Source organism: Macaca thibetana, chromosome 6, assembly GCF_024542745.1.
Source record: "Macaca thibetana thibetana isolate TM-01 chromosome 6, ASM2454274v1, whole genome shotgun sequence".
Lineage (NCBI taxonomy): Eukaryota > Metazoa > Chordata > Mammalia > Primates > Cercopithecidae > Macaca > Macaca thibetana.
Genome location: NC_065583.1, coordinates 28977891 through 28995603, shown reverse-complemented (window position 1 = coordinate 28995603; position 17713 = coordinate 28977891). Strand labels below are relative to the sequence as shown.

Here is a 17713-nt window from a genome sequence, read left to right as displayed (position 1 = left end):
CTCTTTATAAGCTATGTAACAAACTTTAAAGTCATATGTACCTGGCTTCAAATCTTGCTTCTGCCATTAATGAGCTGTCTGATTTGGGGCAACTGATTTCCACTCTCCATGTGTTACTTTTCTCATCTATTAATGGAGATGCTATTTGTTTCCCCCTCATTGTTGATAAAGAATTTAAGATAATGATGGGAAAGCACTTAGCTAATGTATGGCACTGGTAATCATTCAGTAAATGTTACCTGAATGAATAGTAAAGGTAAGATTAGTATTGCTAGATTAATTCTCTATTAATCTTAGTATTAATAGATTAAAAGATTAATACTAATCTTACCTATTAATAAAGGGAAGATTATATTGAAATCTTGTCTCTGGCTAAGAAAATCCACTTTATCTTTCTTAAATCTCAGTACGCAACAAGAAACCCAGACACAAATCAGCAGTGTCCCCAAAGGCCTCTGCATAAGGTGCCTCTTTCAATCAGTAGCCAAGGAGATGGAGATGGAAGGTCCTGCCTGTTCTTTGTGATCCTATTTTCAAAGGTTAGGGACATGCCAAAGACATTCTGTTCTCCTTTGATGATATATTAGTTTTACTAAATCTGTCTTTTAATTCTGCACAGTTCCTTGGGAATAATGAATTTACCAGACTTAGAAAAGGGACATTGAAATAGGAGGAGCCTTTGTGGTTCTGTGACACCCAGTTGCCATGTGACCTGTGCCTGGGGATGTACAGTCTTAGGTGTTCATTTTCCCCACTGGCAATACAAAGGACCTTCATTAGCTGAATTGGAAGGTCTCTGGGAGATTCAAGTGTGTGATTCTAAACTCCATTTCCTTTCATTTATTTTGAATTTACATGACCAGAGCTTTACAATGAATATGGAAAAAAGATCACTTTTGAAGTATTCTTGGGTTTAATCATGTAAGCCAAAGTTGCTGAGCATTTACCAAATGCCAGACACTGTTTCAGTCACTGGGGGTATAATACTAAACAAAATAGGCAAAACATCATTCTCTTATGAAACTGACATCCTAGTTGGTTTGATGTATATGTTATGTGTTCATCTTTTCTTTGATATTCCTGATGTCATTCATGGGAAGTTGAATGGTAACTTTCCAAGGAGCCATAGGAATAAACCAATCATTATTTTTACACTTAATTAAATCACAGAATGTCAATATTTAGGGGTGCTTGGTTGTTCTTCCTTTGGAGTGGCCTGTCTTTCTAACGCACACCTGGGTTTCATGGACATTCATGAATATGGTGTTAATATTTCATGTGAGGGTTGGATTTTAGAGTTAGAGAATTTGGGTCAGTGCCATAACTTTGTTGTTTACTAGTGTATAACCTTGGTCAAGTCACCTTAATTTTCCTAACTGTGGTTTTAGATCATTATATTTAACACAAGACTTGGATAAAGTAAATTCAGACATAAAAATGTTGTCCTGCTTTTTTGTGAAGATCATATATGTTATTGGATATGAAAGCATTTTAAAATAATTTTATTCATCTTATTACTAAGCAAAGTGAAAATGTTGCAGGTAGCCACTCTTCTTAGCTGTTCTAGTTATGTAATACTGTGTAACACTAACTCAAAGTTAGTGTTATAAAACAACCATTTGTTATGATCACAAATTCTGTGGGTGAAAAATTCAAACATCGCTCTTCAGGGATGGTTTGTCTTTAGCCTCTTGATGCCTGGGGACTTGAATGGAAGACTTGAAGACTGGGAGCTGAAGTCGTCTGTAGGTTTGTTCACTCACATGTCTGGTGGTTGATGCTTGCTGGCTGTCAGCCTAAGTTTCTTTCCATGTGGGCCCCTTTGCATGGACTAGTGTGGGCTACCTCCTGGTTGGCTGCTTGATCCACAGCAAACATTTCAAATGAAAAGAGTATATAGAAGCTGTGTCCTTTTTTCTTCTTTTGGTTTGGATGCTTCTATTTTTTTAAATTTTTATTATTTTACCTTCAATTTTTATTTTAAGTTCAGGGGTACATGTGCAGGATGTGTAGGTTTGTTACATAGTGTGCCATGGTGGTTTGCTGCACAGATCAACTGATTACCTAGGTATTAAACACAGGGAGGGAGAAGTTGTATTATTTTTTTAAGACAAAGCCTCAAAAGTCACAAAACATCACTGCCAATGTACTTTGTTGGTCAGAGCAGCCATAAGAGAGCCAAGGTGCATGGGGAGGAGAAATGGACTATCATTTGATTGGAACAAGCAAAATTATAGAAGAGCATGAGGGATTTGAAATATTGCTGTAACTATTTTTGAAAAATATAATCTGCCACAGTCAGCCTTCTGGTCACAATAATTCACATTCTTCTCACATGCATGTAAAATATACTCACCTCTATACACATTTATCAAAGTCCCATCCCATTATAGTGTCAGGCTCAGGTTTGTGGTCTAGAATCTCATAATCTGAAACAAGTACAGGGATGAAAAATGTTTCATAGATACAGCATCTCAATATAGCTTCTTGGGTATAGTTTCTCTTAACCTATAAACTATAGAAACAATTGTCTTCCCCACATCCACCCAACATACCATGGTAGAACTGGCATAGGATCACTACTAAAGGCATTCTTATTTAAAAAATTAGAAGACATGAGGCACACAGCAATCACTAGTCCATAGGAATTTTGAAATCCAACTAGGCATTTTTAAAATTATTTTTGCCGGTTCTTTGACTGGTTCTCAGGACTACTGCTTGAGAATGATTCTCAGTGGCTCTTGGCTGTGTTTCCAGAGTCATTCTTCCATTTCCTCAAGAAATAGTGGGCAGTGTTTTCCTTTGTATATGAGAATATATAAGGGAATATAATAATTATCTTGTAAATGTTGTAGATTTTCTATTTATTTATAGAGGTTAACCCCACTAGACAAAAGGTACCAACCACAAACATTGTTGAAATACGTGCTTACGTACGTTAGACTGATTGTAACTCTGCAAGGGAACAATGCCCTTAAGATTTTTAGAAATTCCACATTTAAATAAAGAGGATCTTTGAGACATATCCTTAAGATCTTTGAATGGGGTTTTATATGTTTGAGACACCACCTTAAGTTTGAGATCTTAACAAAGGGTTTGAATGTCATACCCTTGATTTTATCTGTAGATCATGGTTTCCCGACAGAACCCAAGATTTGATCTCGACAGCAAAGCTGTTTATTAATTTCAGCATAATTTACCATCTGGAAAGCCTAGGAATGAAAAACATTGTTATTTTTAAACCCAGAAAGTCCTGGCTCCTTTACATTCAGTAGTCTTTTCATTAGCATTTCTCTATATTTATCATAGAATGCTCTAGCAGCCTATAGTACAGGTGGCACCTTCAATAAATACTCTACCTGGAAGTCTCCATTGATTATCTAGACCAGTCAATACATTTTCTAGCTTCCATGTTATCACAGGTAATAGTGTTTCTAAACTTTCTACCAGTATATCACAAGTGTATTATTTCGGTTTCCAGAAACACTTTTATTTATTTAATTCCACTCTTTAGACTCTTCTTGAAGGCCATCAAACTTTCATTGTCAGACTTCTTAAGACCCTTTAGGTTTTCACCAATGCGCTCCTCCGTGTCTTTCCAGTCTCTATTAATCTCCAAATCCTAAAGTCCTCTCCTGTGGTTTTTAGGTAGTTCTGTTATGACAGCACCTTGTTTCCAGGCATAAAATATGTTTCATTTATTTAATGCTACATAACAAACTACTTTGAAATTTAGGATATATAAAACCCATGTATTATGTTCATGGATTCTGAGTCAGGAATTTAGACAAGGACATAATAGATGATGACTTATCTCCTCTCCATGACGTGTGGGGCCCAGCAAGAAGATTCATTCTGAGGGCTGGAATCATCTGAAGGCTTGTTGACTCACACAAATGGTGGTAGATAAAGGTTGTTGACTGGAACTTCAATTACACTGGCCATGAGCTTCTCTGTGTGATCCTTTTGTGTGGGTGAATATGGGCCTTTTCATAGCATAAGAGTTGTCTTCTTGGAGTGAGCAACTCAAAAAGAAGGAGACAGGTGGAAGCGGTATGCTTTTTGAGACCCAGTCCTGGAAGTCATACAGCATTACTTCATTCTACTCTATTGGCTGGAAAAGTCACAAGCCTTTCCAGGTTTGAGGGGAGAGGAAATAGGTGACAACTCTTGATAGGGAGTTGCATGGTTCTGGAGGGGCATATGGAATTGAAAATATGCTGTGGCCATCTTTGGAGATTACGGTCTGCCACACTGCCTTTTATTGACATCATTCAAACATTTCTGATTTTTAAACATTAAAGCGATATGTGCATATGGCAGAAATGAAAAGACCAAAAGGTATTATACAATATGAAAATAAAAAGGCCTTCAGTTTTTTCCTAATCACAATTATGCACACTTAACCAATAGCAATTAAATTTAATCATTATTAACTTTATTATGGAGTCTGTCAAAAATGCTCTATGCACATACCAACATATGCTTATTATATTCTATCGAGTCTCTAATTTCTAAAACACTTTCTTATTTATCCATATTGATAGGGTTGTAAATCACAGACTACTCTTGGAGTTTTTCTCTTGAAAGTTTTTCTGAGTGTTTTTCTTCAAATCTGCTACGCATATGGTTTGACTAAGCTAAAATGCATCTGTATCTCCAATCACACACTGATGGCAGAAAGTAGAGCAGAAGCTGACTGTATCCTGGGATGGCAGAGTGGCCATTTAGGAGGAAAATATTGTCCCTTGATGACCAAGAGGGGGTTTTGTTCTCTCATGTTTAATGTTTTTAAGAGTTTGGTAGGGCAGATTAAAAAACTCATATGAGGATTTTTGCTTAAGTATGAGAATCTCAGGACACCTCGAGACTTAATGATTAGGGGATGAAGGGGAAATGTGTTTCAGGTTTCTGATACATGCTGTGTAGTGGAAAGAACCCTCAGTTAAGATTTTAGAGACTTTGTTCGATCTTGGGTCTTCCTATTGGTAAGCTTTGTGACCTTGAACAAGTCTCCTACTAAAAGTATGGTCCATGAAACAGCGGTATCCACATCACGTGGAAGCCTGTTGAAATCTTGAATTTCTCTCCAGAACTACTACATCTGATTCTACATTTTAAAATCTTCAGGTGGTTCACAATAAAGTGTGAAAAACACTGAACTAAAGAATCTCTAAGGTCCTTTTCTATTCTAACTTTGTAGGACTGAAAGAACGTAAAGGAGAAGGAGAAGGAGGAAACACAGCAACAGTGATGTTGATATTTTCTGAAAAAGGCAAAGATTTTCTTTTTTTCTAGTTCAAAACTAGGGTGGCAAAAATGCTGAATGATACAAAGTTGCCTGTTATATTTCGTGATCTTGTAGCTCTGTTGTAGTTTCCACCCAGAGCCTTTTCTGCTTCACTTGCTGTTCTCATTAGTCAGCTTCTCAAGGTAGCTTTCAAGAATTCTGTTAGAAACAAGCCAGGAAAAGTAAAGTAACCCACCAAAGATCATGCTTTAAGGCAGTGCTGAAAATACCAGTCATAATAGATGACAATAGTATTCCAGAAAGAGTCTCAAAAGATGTAAAAGATTTAGTTAAATAAAGCCTAGAACAGTAAGTGGTGTTTTAGGTGATTTAACACATGGTAGAATAAATAAAAGAAAGGGAGTTACTTTATTCCTCTTACAAAAACATTTTCTCCTTCCTCACTGCAGCTCAGTATGTGGACATAATAGGAGTCTATTATGGTGAATTTATTCCTTCCTTAATCTTTCCAATAAATATTTAGTGGGCACCTATTAGGTGTCAAACCTTGTGCTGTAAAAAAAAAAAAAAAAAAAAGACAGGAACTTTATTCTTTTATTTTTAATAGTTAAGTTAAAATTCACATACTACTATATGATTCACATATGTAAAATATGTGAATTTTATCATTTTCATTGTATTCATCAACATGAGTAACCATCAGCGGAGTCAATTTTAGGACACTTTCATCACCTGAAAAGTCCTATGCCATTTAGCTATCACTCTCCTGTCTCCCCTTGCCCCAGCCCTGAGCAGTTACTGACTACTTTCTGTCTACAGATATTTCTTTATTCTGTACATTTTATATAAATGGAATTAAGTGATATGTGGTCTTCTTGTGACTGGCTTCTTTTCACTTAGCATAATGTATTCAAGATTCATTCATTTTGCATGGATCATATTTCATTCCTTTCACAGACAAATAGTTTCCTTTAAATAGAGCATCACATTTTTCTTATCCATTTATCAGTTCATGAACAGTTGGGTTGTTTTCACCTTTTGGCTATTATAAGTAATGCTCTAATAAATATTCACATGCAGGTTTTTTTTGTGGACATATATTTTCATTTCTCTTGACTCTGTACTTAGGAGTGAAACTGCTAGGTCATACAATAAATAATTCTATGTTTTATCACTGAATAACTACAAGGCTATTTTCCAAAGTGGCAGCATGAAACTTCACTCCTAGCAAACTTAAAGAAGTGGGGTTGAATTGGAGGGGGCAGTATGTGAGATATTTGACAGCATGTGGTCTGAATCTCATCACCCCATCCATTTCATTTTTCCCACCTCCATCTGTATATGTTTCTTAAAACATCCTTATATTTCCCTGCTGAAGGACCTACCAGGGAAACTCACTGACTGGTGGGCTCATGCCCTCAAGGATGTGATACTCAAGGTGCTCCATATTATGACGTAAGCAGAGCAGTTTAAACATTGTTAGCTTTATGTTCTTGAATGTATAGTTCATTTATTTCTGCCTCAGTTTCCTTTTCTCTTGGATTGCCATAAAATATTGAAATGCAGAATCTTTAATAGAGTTTCTGACATATTACAGGTAACCCATGGTAATGATTGATATACCACCAATAAAAAATAAAAAGTTGTATTTCTATCTAGCTGCAAACATGGAAAATAAAATGTATATATGCCATTTACAATAGCATAAACAGACCATATATATTTAACAAATTTTAATTATGGATACATAATAGTTATACACATTTATGGGGTACATGTGATATTTTCATACAAGCATACAATGTGTAATGATCAAATTAGGGTAGCCATCACCTCAAACATTTATCATTTCTTTGTGTTGGGAACATTTCAATTCCACCTTTTTAGTTATTTTGAAATATACCACAAATTATTGTTAACTGTAGTTGGGCTATCGTACTACAGAATGCTAGATCTTATTCCTTCTAACTGTATTTTTGTACCCATTAACCATTCTCTCTTTATGCCCCCCTCTGCACTACCCAAAAAGATATAGAGACTCTACTACACATTCTAACATATTCCTCAGAGATTTAAAGAAGACCTAAGTTTATGAAGATAGATAACATGTTACTGAACTGGAAGATTTAATATGGTTTGATTAGACCTAATTACAAACTAAATGAAATCTGCATTCTTTTGTGGAAATACACAACTTTATTCTAAAATTTATGTGAAAATACAAGAGATAAAGAACTTCCAAAGCTATCGTGAAAAAGAACAAATTCAGATGAATTATATTACTTGATATCAAGACCTGCAGCAAACCACAGTAATCAAGACAGTATTGTATTAGCATAAGGATATACAAGCTGATCACTGGCACAAAGTAGAGCTCAGAAATAAATCAATACTCATATAGTCAGTTAATTTCAATAAAAGCTCAAAGACACTTCAATGGAAAGTCTTTTTGAGCAGTGCTGTAATAACTGGATAATCATGGAAATAATGAATCTTAGCCACAGTTCACAATATTCACAAAATTTATGTAGATAAATTCTAGATCCAATTATAAAAGCTAAAGCTGTAAAGGTCTTGTGAAGAAAAAAAACCACAGAAGACTATATTATGATCTTAAGATAGGCAAGATTTTATAGAGATGAAAGAAAAAACACTAGCTGCAAAAAAGCAGTAAATTGGATTTCACCAAAATAAAAAAAGAAAAAATTCTCTGCTCATCAAAAGAAAATTAAAAGTTTAGCTGCAATGTGGGAAAACTATTAGCAATATATATTCGATGATGAACTTGACCCAGAATAAGAGCAAACCATTAATAAAAAGATACCTTTTTTTATTTTTTATTTTTTTTTACAACTGAACAAAAGTGCTGGACGTTAAAAAAATGGTGAATTGCACATGAAAACGTGCTTGATATCATTAGTCATCAGAGAAATGTAAACGAGTAAACGAAAATAAAATATTGCACCACTTCTTTGTGGCAACAACAAATGTTGGTGAGGATATGCAGTAAGTGGAACTCTCAGATCTTACTCAGAGAAGTAGATAATGGAACATCCAGTTTGGAAAACAGCTTGATAATTTTCATAAGGTTAAGCATATACCTCTGTTGTGACTCAGAAATTCCATCCCTAAGTGTTTACCTACGAGAAATGAAAATGTTTCTACAACAAGACTTGAGCATGTTTATAGCAACTTTACTAGTAAAGAGCCAAAAGCTTTACTAACAATAGCCAATGTCAAGAGTACAATGGATACATAAGTTGTGGTATATTCATATAATGGAATACTCCTCAGCTACATTAAGGAGCAAATTACTGATAAAATGGAACAATAGGAATGGATTTCAAAAAAATGATACTGCCCAAACTAGCAAGAAACAAAGGAGAAAGCACTATATAATTTCCTAAGATGTGAAGTTCTAGTACACAGTGATAAAAATCAGAACCATAGTTGTTTCCTGTGGTGAGTGGATTGACTGGAAGGGGACATAAAGTAATTTCCTGGGTGATAAAAACGTTCTTCATCGTGATAGTGTTGCTTACATGGATGTATATAGTTGCTAAACTCGTGTAATTGTACACTGAAGATTTGTGCATTTAACTTTTTGTAAATTTTACTTGAAATAGAAAACCCTAAATCCATCCTGGGAAATTTATTAGCTTGTATACTTGGCAATGTGGTTTACTTGCCTGCACATTGGCACCTTCATCTCTTTAATGGATTATTACTGGATTTAAAGAGAGATGTAAAGTATTCAGTTAGTTTGGGCACATTACAGGTATAGATGGTGTAGCATATCGTTAACTTCCAACTCGCCAAATATTTACTGTAATCAAATGAGAATCTTGACGACTTTTGCATGTATCCATTTCCTTACTTCCTCTTTGCGTTTGCTTCTGGACATCTCAGAGTTTGAACTTATGAAGTTAATCACTGAAAATTAAGAGTTGGTTATGGTAGCTACCATATGCTACTGCAATCTTAAACTGTTTTATTCCTTTAAGCTTTTGTTTCCTCATAGTGCTTCTTATGCCTAGCTGTACATTAGAATCAGCTGGTGATGTTTTTAAAGTGCACTGTTGTTTGGTTGTCATGGCAGAAATATTCATCTAATTGATCTGGTGTGAGGAGCAGGCATTAGTATTTTTAAAAAGCTGTCCAGGCATTTGAATCTGGAGTCAGAGTTAAAAACTACTGGACCAGGTGATGTTTAACGATCTTTCCCGCTTAAATGGCAAATCTACAAGCTAAAAATATTCAACTGAAGTGTTTGGTTAAGCTACATTTTTAAATTGTTGTGGTATTGACATTGTTGTTGAATTACAAAGTGCTTAAGCAGAGCACAGAGGTTCCAACTAAACTTCAACACTATGCATTCTATTGCTTCATATCCATCCCTTTTACCTATTTACTTTATTTTAAAGGCATCAAATTTTTTTGTTTGTGATTTTTGGTTCTAAATACATTCAATTCAGCAGCACCTATAAGGAAAGGGTTCCCCCTCCTTTTTTATTTATTTATTTATTTTAACCATTGTGACTTATTGTCATCTATGAATGAAAGTTCTGATCTTACTCATCTGGAAAGACGTATAAAACTGTGAAACTAAATTTTGAATACAATTTCTCATCCTGCCTTGTTCAGTTGCAGCGAGTTGGCTACAAAATTGCCCTATGCAGCTATTGTATCTACTGCTGTATCAGCAAAGTAAAGGGAATCTGATATAAAACCTTCTGAAAATGCAGATAGTTATTTTTTTAAGTCTGGGAATTACAGAACAGATGAAAGAACAGCTTCACTCTTTTCTTTCCGTATATAATAAGGTATTCAACTGGAGTCAGGGTAGTGAGGTCACTAACTGCATTACAAATAGCTGCATCAGGTGGGCTCTTATGAGAATAATAACTTAGTAGAATTCATAAAGAGAGAAAAGAAGGGGAAACTGGGATTGGTCCTGAAACCCCTTTCAGTTCAAAGGAGCTGGACTAATGTGCTGTATCAGTGATAAATGATTTGCTATTGTCAAATCTTCCACATGGCTGACAGTATAATCCATAGCCCAGAAGTCTGTATGGTATTTGAAATGTTTTGTTCCTCTGTAGGGAAAAGTTTAACAAGTAAACCCCATGACAATTGAAGTAGATGATATCTCTCCCCAACCACCTTGATCCACCCAGACATGTGACATACTTCCCTCCTTAATTTTGATTAATAAAATTCTTTGGCATTTTATATAAAAGTAGCCCAAGTTACTTATTAAGACTCAGCAAATAAGCATATGAAATCTTCCACAATAGTGCCTAATAAAGAAGAAAAGATAACTTAGAAAATACATGACTGAGTTGGTTAAATGCATGATTTTTAAAAGTTCTTTATGACCACCAAACATTAGGCATGCTGCAGATAAATTTATACGTGTGCTTCTTTTGGAATAGTTGTGATATTAGGTACTCATTACTTCACAAGAATTGTTTTTCATTTTTGGACAGGTTTTAGAACTTTCAACTATCAGTTGTATTCTGTTCTCCAAACCCACATTAAAAAAGTCGTCTTCTTCAATGTGACAATTTTAAGTGTTAGGTAAAACATAACTGTCTTTAATTTCCTTTTGTTAGAAGAAATATTCTCAGATTCTTCAGTCATCCACCACATGCTATTGCTTTTTGCCCCATCATCATCCTGGTCACCCTTCAAGTTCTAATTTCCCAAAAGACCACCTGAAGCTCTTTTGTGGAATTTAGGACTCTTTTTAAGTGTGTGATCTGACAGCCACAAGTATAGAGAGAGATTTCTATCTACTTGTTTCTGGACAAAATTTGTATTACACCCTTAAACCCTTCATGAAGTGGAGCAGGGAGAAAAAAAACAACAACAAATGCCTGTTGTTCTATTCAACACAGTCTTAGATTGCAGTAGTGTCCCCCACCCCCTCTTTGGCAGCCTCATTTTTCCTTTTCAGTGAACTCAATCTCCACAGCTGGTTAATTCTGTCTCTTGAGTGTGTGATTCAAATGAAGCCTGGCTGAGGGCCAAGCCCTTACATGGACACAGCCCACAGCCCTTTTCCCTGCCAGTCACCTGCCCACAGACTCTTGGTCATGAGAGAGACTGACAAACACTTGGTTCTTCCCATCCCCTAAATGGCAAATCTGAGGGCAGAGAAAAAATAAGCTGGGTATTAGCAACTTGGGGTAATAGTTCTGCATCTTCTCAGAATGACTCGGTGACCTTACATAAGTTCTCTAACGGGGTTGCTAGAAGTTGTAAAAATTAAATTGATATTTTGGGAGGCCAAGGCGGGCGGATCACCCGAGGTCAGGAGTTTGAGACCAGCCTGACCACCATGGTAAAACTCCGTCTCTACTAAAAATACAAAAATTAGTTGGATATGGTGGCATGCACCTGTAATCCCAGCCACTCAGGAGGCCGAGGCAGGAGAATCGCTTGAACCTGGGAGGTGGAGGTTGCAGTGAGCCGAGATCCCACCATTACACTCTAGCCTGAGCAACAGAGTAAGACTCCATCTCAAAAAAAAGATATAGAGCGTTCTTCTTACTCATATCCATTGATCAGTATTAAGCATCACATTCTTTTTGGAAGGTGAGCACATGATTTTGTTCGTGGTCTGATAGAGCAGCTAAACATATTAAGCTTTGTTCAAGTGATGGAATTTCAACTGTCCTTTGATTTTCTTCTCTATTGAATTCTGAGTATGGAAAATCACTTTCTTTACTATCACAACTTTTGAATGTTCATTAAATTCCCCACTGTATTCTAAGGACATAAAGGAGTTTTATTGTAGATTGAATTCTATCATGTTTAGTAACAGATGTGAGGCCGTGTGATGGTTAATAGGAGGTAGAAGTGGCCCCACTCACCACTACCCCTAGTGACCTAACAGCAGAATGTTTGCTTCCTGTTCCCATGACATTATGTTCTGCTGGCCTAGAGCTCTTAGTTCCTGAGGGAGGAATGCTGCCACCAAGACACAACGATTCCATTGAAATGAAATTTAAGACTGTCACCTGGTCACTTTTTACACCTCATGCCTCTAAGTCAAAAGGTTAAGAAAGGGGTTACAGTGTTGGCTGTGGTGACTGACCCAGACTATCAAAATCAGACTACTACTCCACAGTGGAGGTAAGAGAGAGTATGTCTGTAATAGAAAAAATCCCTTAGGGTGTCTGTTATTAATAGTATTACCCTGCTCTATAATTACGGTCCATAGGAAATGACAACAGCCCAATCCAGGCAGGACTAGGGATGACCCAGACCCTGTGAGAATGAAAATTTGGGGCCTGGAGTGTTGGCTCACACCTGTGATCCCAGCACTTTGGGAGGCAGATCGCCTGAGGTGCGGAGTTCAAGATCAGCCTGGCCAAGATGGCAAAACCCAGTCTCTAGTAAAAATACAACAAAAATTAGCTGGGTGTGGTGGCACACACCTGTAATCCCAGCTACTTGGGAAACAGAGACAGGAGAATTGCTTGAGCCCAGGAGGCGGAGTTTGCAGTGAGCCAAGTTCATGCCACTGCACTCCATCCGGGGTGACAGAATGAGACTCCATCTCAAAAAACAAAACAAAATGAAACAAACAAAAAAATAAGTTTGGGTCACTCTAGCAAATAAAAAGCACAACCAGCTAAGTACTTGTTAAAGACAAAGAGAATACAAAATAAATAATAGAAAAAGTTTTTTTTTTTTGAGACAGAGTCTCACTTTGATACCCAGGCTGGAGTGCAGTGGTGCAATCTTGGCTCACTGCAACCTCTGCATCACGAGTTCAAGTGATTCTCCTGCCTCAGCCTCTCAAGTACCTGGGATTACAGGTGCGTGCCACCTTGCCTGGCCAATTTTTGTATTTTTAGTAGAGACAGTGTTTCACTATGTTGGCCGTGCTGGTCTCAAACACCTGACCTCAGGTGATCTGCCAGCCTCAGCCTCCCAAAGTACTGGGATTGCGAGCAGAAAAAGGTAATTATTAATACCAACTATGACCATGTGACCAGTTACAGAAATGAAGACTATATTTGCTCATTTTGGTAAAAATATGTTTGTGCATATATATATATATACCTATATTAAGCAAATATCTTTATTTTCTCTATTCCCTTGAAATGTAATGTAAAATTTATTGAATTCATGTTGGCACTTAAGTGTTAATTTTATGTAATAACATTTAAGTTAAGGATTTGTGCATTTTTGCTTGCATGAAGAATTGTTAGGCAAAATTATGACTTTATTATCTTTAGAGATTATAATTTTAAAACATATATGGGTGTCAAGTTGACAAACAGTGGATTTTGTGATGGTTAATATTAAGTGTCAACTTGGCTGGATTGAGGGATGCCTAGATGGCTAGTGAAGTACTGTTTGTGAGTGTGTCTCATACTGTTTATGAGTGCCAGAGGAGATTGACATTTGAGTCAGTGGACTAGGAGAGGAAGACCTTCCTCAGTGTGGGTGAGTACCATCCATTCATCTAGCAGCACAGCCAGAACAAAGCAGGGGGGAAAAGGGGCATAAGCAGCTTGCTGAGTCTTCCAGCTCTCTCTCTCTCTCTCTTTTTCTCTTCTTTTGTGAAAGGAAAGTAAATCTTGGAACCCCAAAATCACAAAGTCAAAGGGAAAAATCAAGCTGGGAACTGCTTAGGGCAAATCTGCCTCCCATTCTATTCCTTAAAAAGATAGCTACTAAGATAAGCTACCTACCTTGCTGACAATTTCCTTGTGGACAAAGGACAGAAAAAACTCAAAGTCATCCCTCTGCTCACTGAGATAAATGCATATCTATCTGATTGCCTCCTTTGGAAAGACGAATCAGAGACTCAAAAGAATGGAACAGTTTGTCTTCTATCCACCCTATGACCTGGAAGCCCCCTCCCTGCTTCGAGTTGTCCCACCTTTCTGGACTGAACTAATGTGGATCTTGCACATATTGACTGAGGTCTCCTGTCTCCCTAAAATGTATAAAACCAAGCCGTGCACGACCACCTTGGGCATATGTCATCACGACTTTCTGAGGCTGTGTCAGGGGTGCACAGTCCTTAACTTTAGCAAAAGAAACTTCCTAAATTGATTGAGACCTATCTCGGATATTTGGAGTTCATACCTCGCTGGACCCCTTGCTTCCTCTCCTACTGCCCTTGGACATTAGGCTCCAGGTTCTTTGGCCTTAGAACTCCAGAACTTGGACCAGTGGTCCCCTGGGGACTCTCAGGCCTTCAGCCTTAGACTGAGGGCTGCACTGTCAGCTTTCCTGATTTTGAGAGGTTGTTGTCTTGAACTGAACCACGCTACCAGCCTCTCTCTTTCCTCAGCTTGCAGAGGGCCCACTGGGAGACTTTCCGTTGCAATCACAGGAGCCAATTCTCCCTAATAAATGTCTTTATGTACATACATATATCTTATTGATTCTGTCCCTCTGGAGAACTCTGACTAATTCAGGCAGAGCGAAGTTAAGAAAACAAACATTTCAGTTGTGAAATTCTAAACTAGAGGATAGTGATCTAAAACCTTATGACGTTGAGCCACTCAGGGTTGTGGTAAGATGTCCTCACATGAGTCCAAAATCCATTACAATGCTGCCAAGGTAGCAAAATTGTCTTTGCTTCCTTCACTTCTCACTTGTGGTATTTGGGCAAGCTTACACATACAGTTAGTGAGTGCTCAACCTCTGGAACCCAGATCAGTGTTGCAAATACTCTTTTTGCATGTCTTAATTCACCTTCTTACCTGTGGCAGACTTCAGCCGTTGAGTACAGCACTCCTTCTTATGAAGCCCAAACATAGCTCAAAGTACTTCTCCTTAGAGGACCACAGAAAGTCACTACTAGTCTGTGGCTGGCATAAGAATAAAATCTCATTTTAGCATAATATTTAGAGCTAGACCATCTGCGTTCAAAGTCCATTTTTCTCAACATAAGATTTAATTTCTTAGTGTCTCATTTCCTCATATGTAATATGAAAATAATACCTACTTCATAGAGTTGTCAGGACTAAATGAGAGAATGTAAAAATGTTAGAACAGTGTCTATACATAGTTCTTACTATATGGTAGTTTGCAAGTCAGTCTAATTGCCCTTTTCTTTATGTAGTACTACCTTCAGCTATGTAATTAAAAGCTGCTGTTTTTTTTTTTTTGAGAGAGTCTTGCTCTGTTGCCCAGGCTAGAGTGCAGTGGCATGATCTCAGCTTATGGCAACCTCTGCCTCCTGGGTTCAAGTGATTCTTCTGCCTCAGCCTCCTGAGTAGCAGGACTACAGGCACATGCCACCATGCCTGGCTAATTTTTGTATTTTTAGTAGAGACGGGATTTCACCATATTGGCCAGGCTGATCTCGAACTCCTGACTGATCCGCCTACTTTAGCCTCCCAAAGTATTGGGATTACAGGCTTGAGCCACTACACCTGGCCTAAAAGCTTCTTTAGTGATAAAGCTGGATATGAGTCTTAGCAGTAATATACTTCATAGTAAGAGATGGTCAAGTATGTGTCTGTATGTTTGTGTCCAAGTTGATTCCTATGTGCATTTGGAATGAATCTAGAAGGATTGTGGTTTATGTTTTTATATCTTGCTACTTCAGTTAACATTTGAATAGGGTCATTTGGTAAACATGAACACTAAAATATCCTTTCCAAAATGGGGAACAATCTGGATAATGTTAATTCTTAGCCATTAACCTGAAGTTCTTCCATTTGTAATTCTATTTACAGAATTCCAGAAAAAAATACCAATAGCTTTAGGAAGCAGGAGTCGGTCATGCTAACCTTTCTGTTGGCATTTAGTCAGGTCTTGGTCACACAGTCTTTGTGCCTGTGCCTGTCTTTATTTTGGGGCTCTTGTTTTAGACAGCTTTGCTGAGATGCTGTTGTTACTCTTGTTGATATCAGAAAATATGCAGAGGTGAAAGAGAGTGAGTGTATTGTGTCATTTACAGGAACATATTTATGTGTAGGTGTGGACACATGAGTTGTATATATTGCGTTAAGGAAATGAGCCTATTGTGTATATATGGGATGTGTGGGTGGAGGAAATGTATAGCTATGTGTCTCTGTGTATATATGTTTGCATGTGTGCACCCCTGGCAGTATAAAGAACAACCTCTCCTCAAGCTGATTTTTTTTTTTTTTTAAACTCGGCCTGTTCAAGGTTATCCTGTGGTTTCTTTTTCCCTTTGTTGTCTTTTCTTTCTACTCCTTCTCAATCACTTTTCCATTCTCATCTCCACAAGTTTCACTCTCTCATATCGTACTGACTCAACAGTTTACACCTTACCATCTTTCTCCTAAAGCTAAAGCTACCATGTATTTACCTGCTGAGGGCCCCACAGAGTGACTCCACCTAGTCTCTCAATGGTTCCATATAAGATAGCTCATGTTCACCCAAAACTTGTATCACTTCTGGCTTTCTTGGGTCAAATATGCCTGAAACCTTTACTCTCCACTCTTCTCTGCTGCTCCCTTTGCAGAGCATTTATGATCTGCCAGCTCCAGCTAAACAGGGCAGATATAATTTTTCCCCCTTGAAGAGTGAGGATTTAGAGGGCTCTGAGAGGGTCAGAATTGGACTATGGAGTTCTACAGAGGGCTGGTAGGGAAGAACTCTGCAGATCAGACATGTGGAAGGGGCTTACCAATAAATACTCCCAGAATATTCTTTTACATTCTAGCCTTTTTCTAACTCCCAATATTGTTGAATTATTACCCACGACAGGCCTTAGCAGTGATCTGTCATTTGATCGACTATTATTACAGGTCATGAATGAGATGTGTATCCTTTTTTAAAATTTTTATTTTTGGGGGGTACATAATAGATGTATATATTTATGGGCTATATGAGATATACAGGCATACAGTGTTTATAATCACATTGGGGTAATTGGGGTATCCCATCCCCTGAAGCATTTATCCTTTGTTATAAACATTCCAATTATGCCCTTTTAGTTATTTTAAAATGTACAATTATTACTGACTATAATCACCCTGTTGTGCTATTAAATACTAGATCTTATTCTATTTTTTGAACCCATTAACCATCTCCACTTTCCCTCCCCTACTCCCACTACCATTCCTAGCCTCTGATAACCATCATTCTATTCTCTATCTTCATGAGTTCAATTGTTTTAATTTTTAGCTCCCACAAACAAATGAGAACATGTGAAGTTTGTCTTTCTGTGTCTGGCTTATTTCAATTAACACAATGACAAATGACAGGATCTCATTCTTTCTTATGGCTGAATAGTACTCTGTTGTGTATATGTACCACATTTTCTTTATCCCCTTGTCTGTTGATTAATGCTTAGATTGTTTCCAAATCTTGACTATTTATGCACAGTGCTGCAATAAGCATGGGAATGCAGATATCTCTTCAATACACTAATTTCCTTTCTTTTGGGTATATACCCAGCAGGGGGGTTACTGGACCATAGGGGTAGCTAGATTTTTAGTTTTTTGAGAAACC

The 17713-nt window shown here is 37.3% G+C and overlaps 1 long non-coding RNA gene across 1 annotated transcript in view; it reads left to right on the top strand.

Moving 5' to 3' along the window:
- Window positions 1-11739: 11739 nt before the first annotated feature.
- The window catches only part of LOC126956622 (uncharacterized), an 89861-nt gene continuing 83887 nt past the window's right edge, over window positions 11740-17713 (top strand). Inside the window, exon 1 of the long non-coding RNA XR_007726425.1 lies at window positions 11740-12391. This is a non-coding gene — a long non-coding RNA (uncharacterized LOC126956622). The remainder of the gene's footprint in view (window positions 12392-17713) is intronic.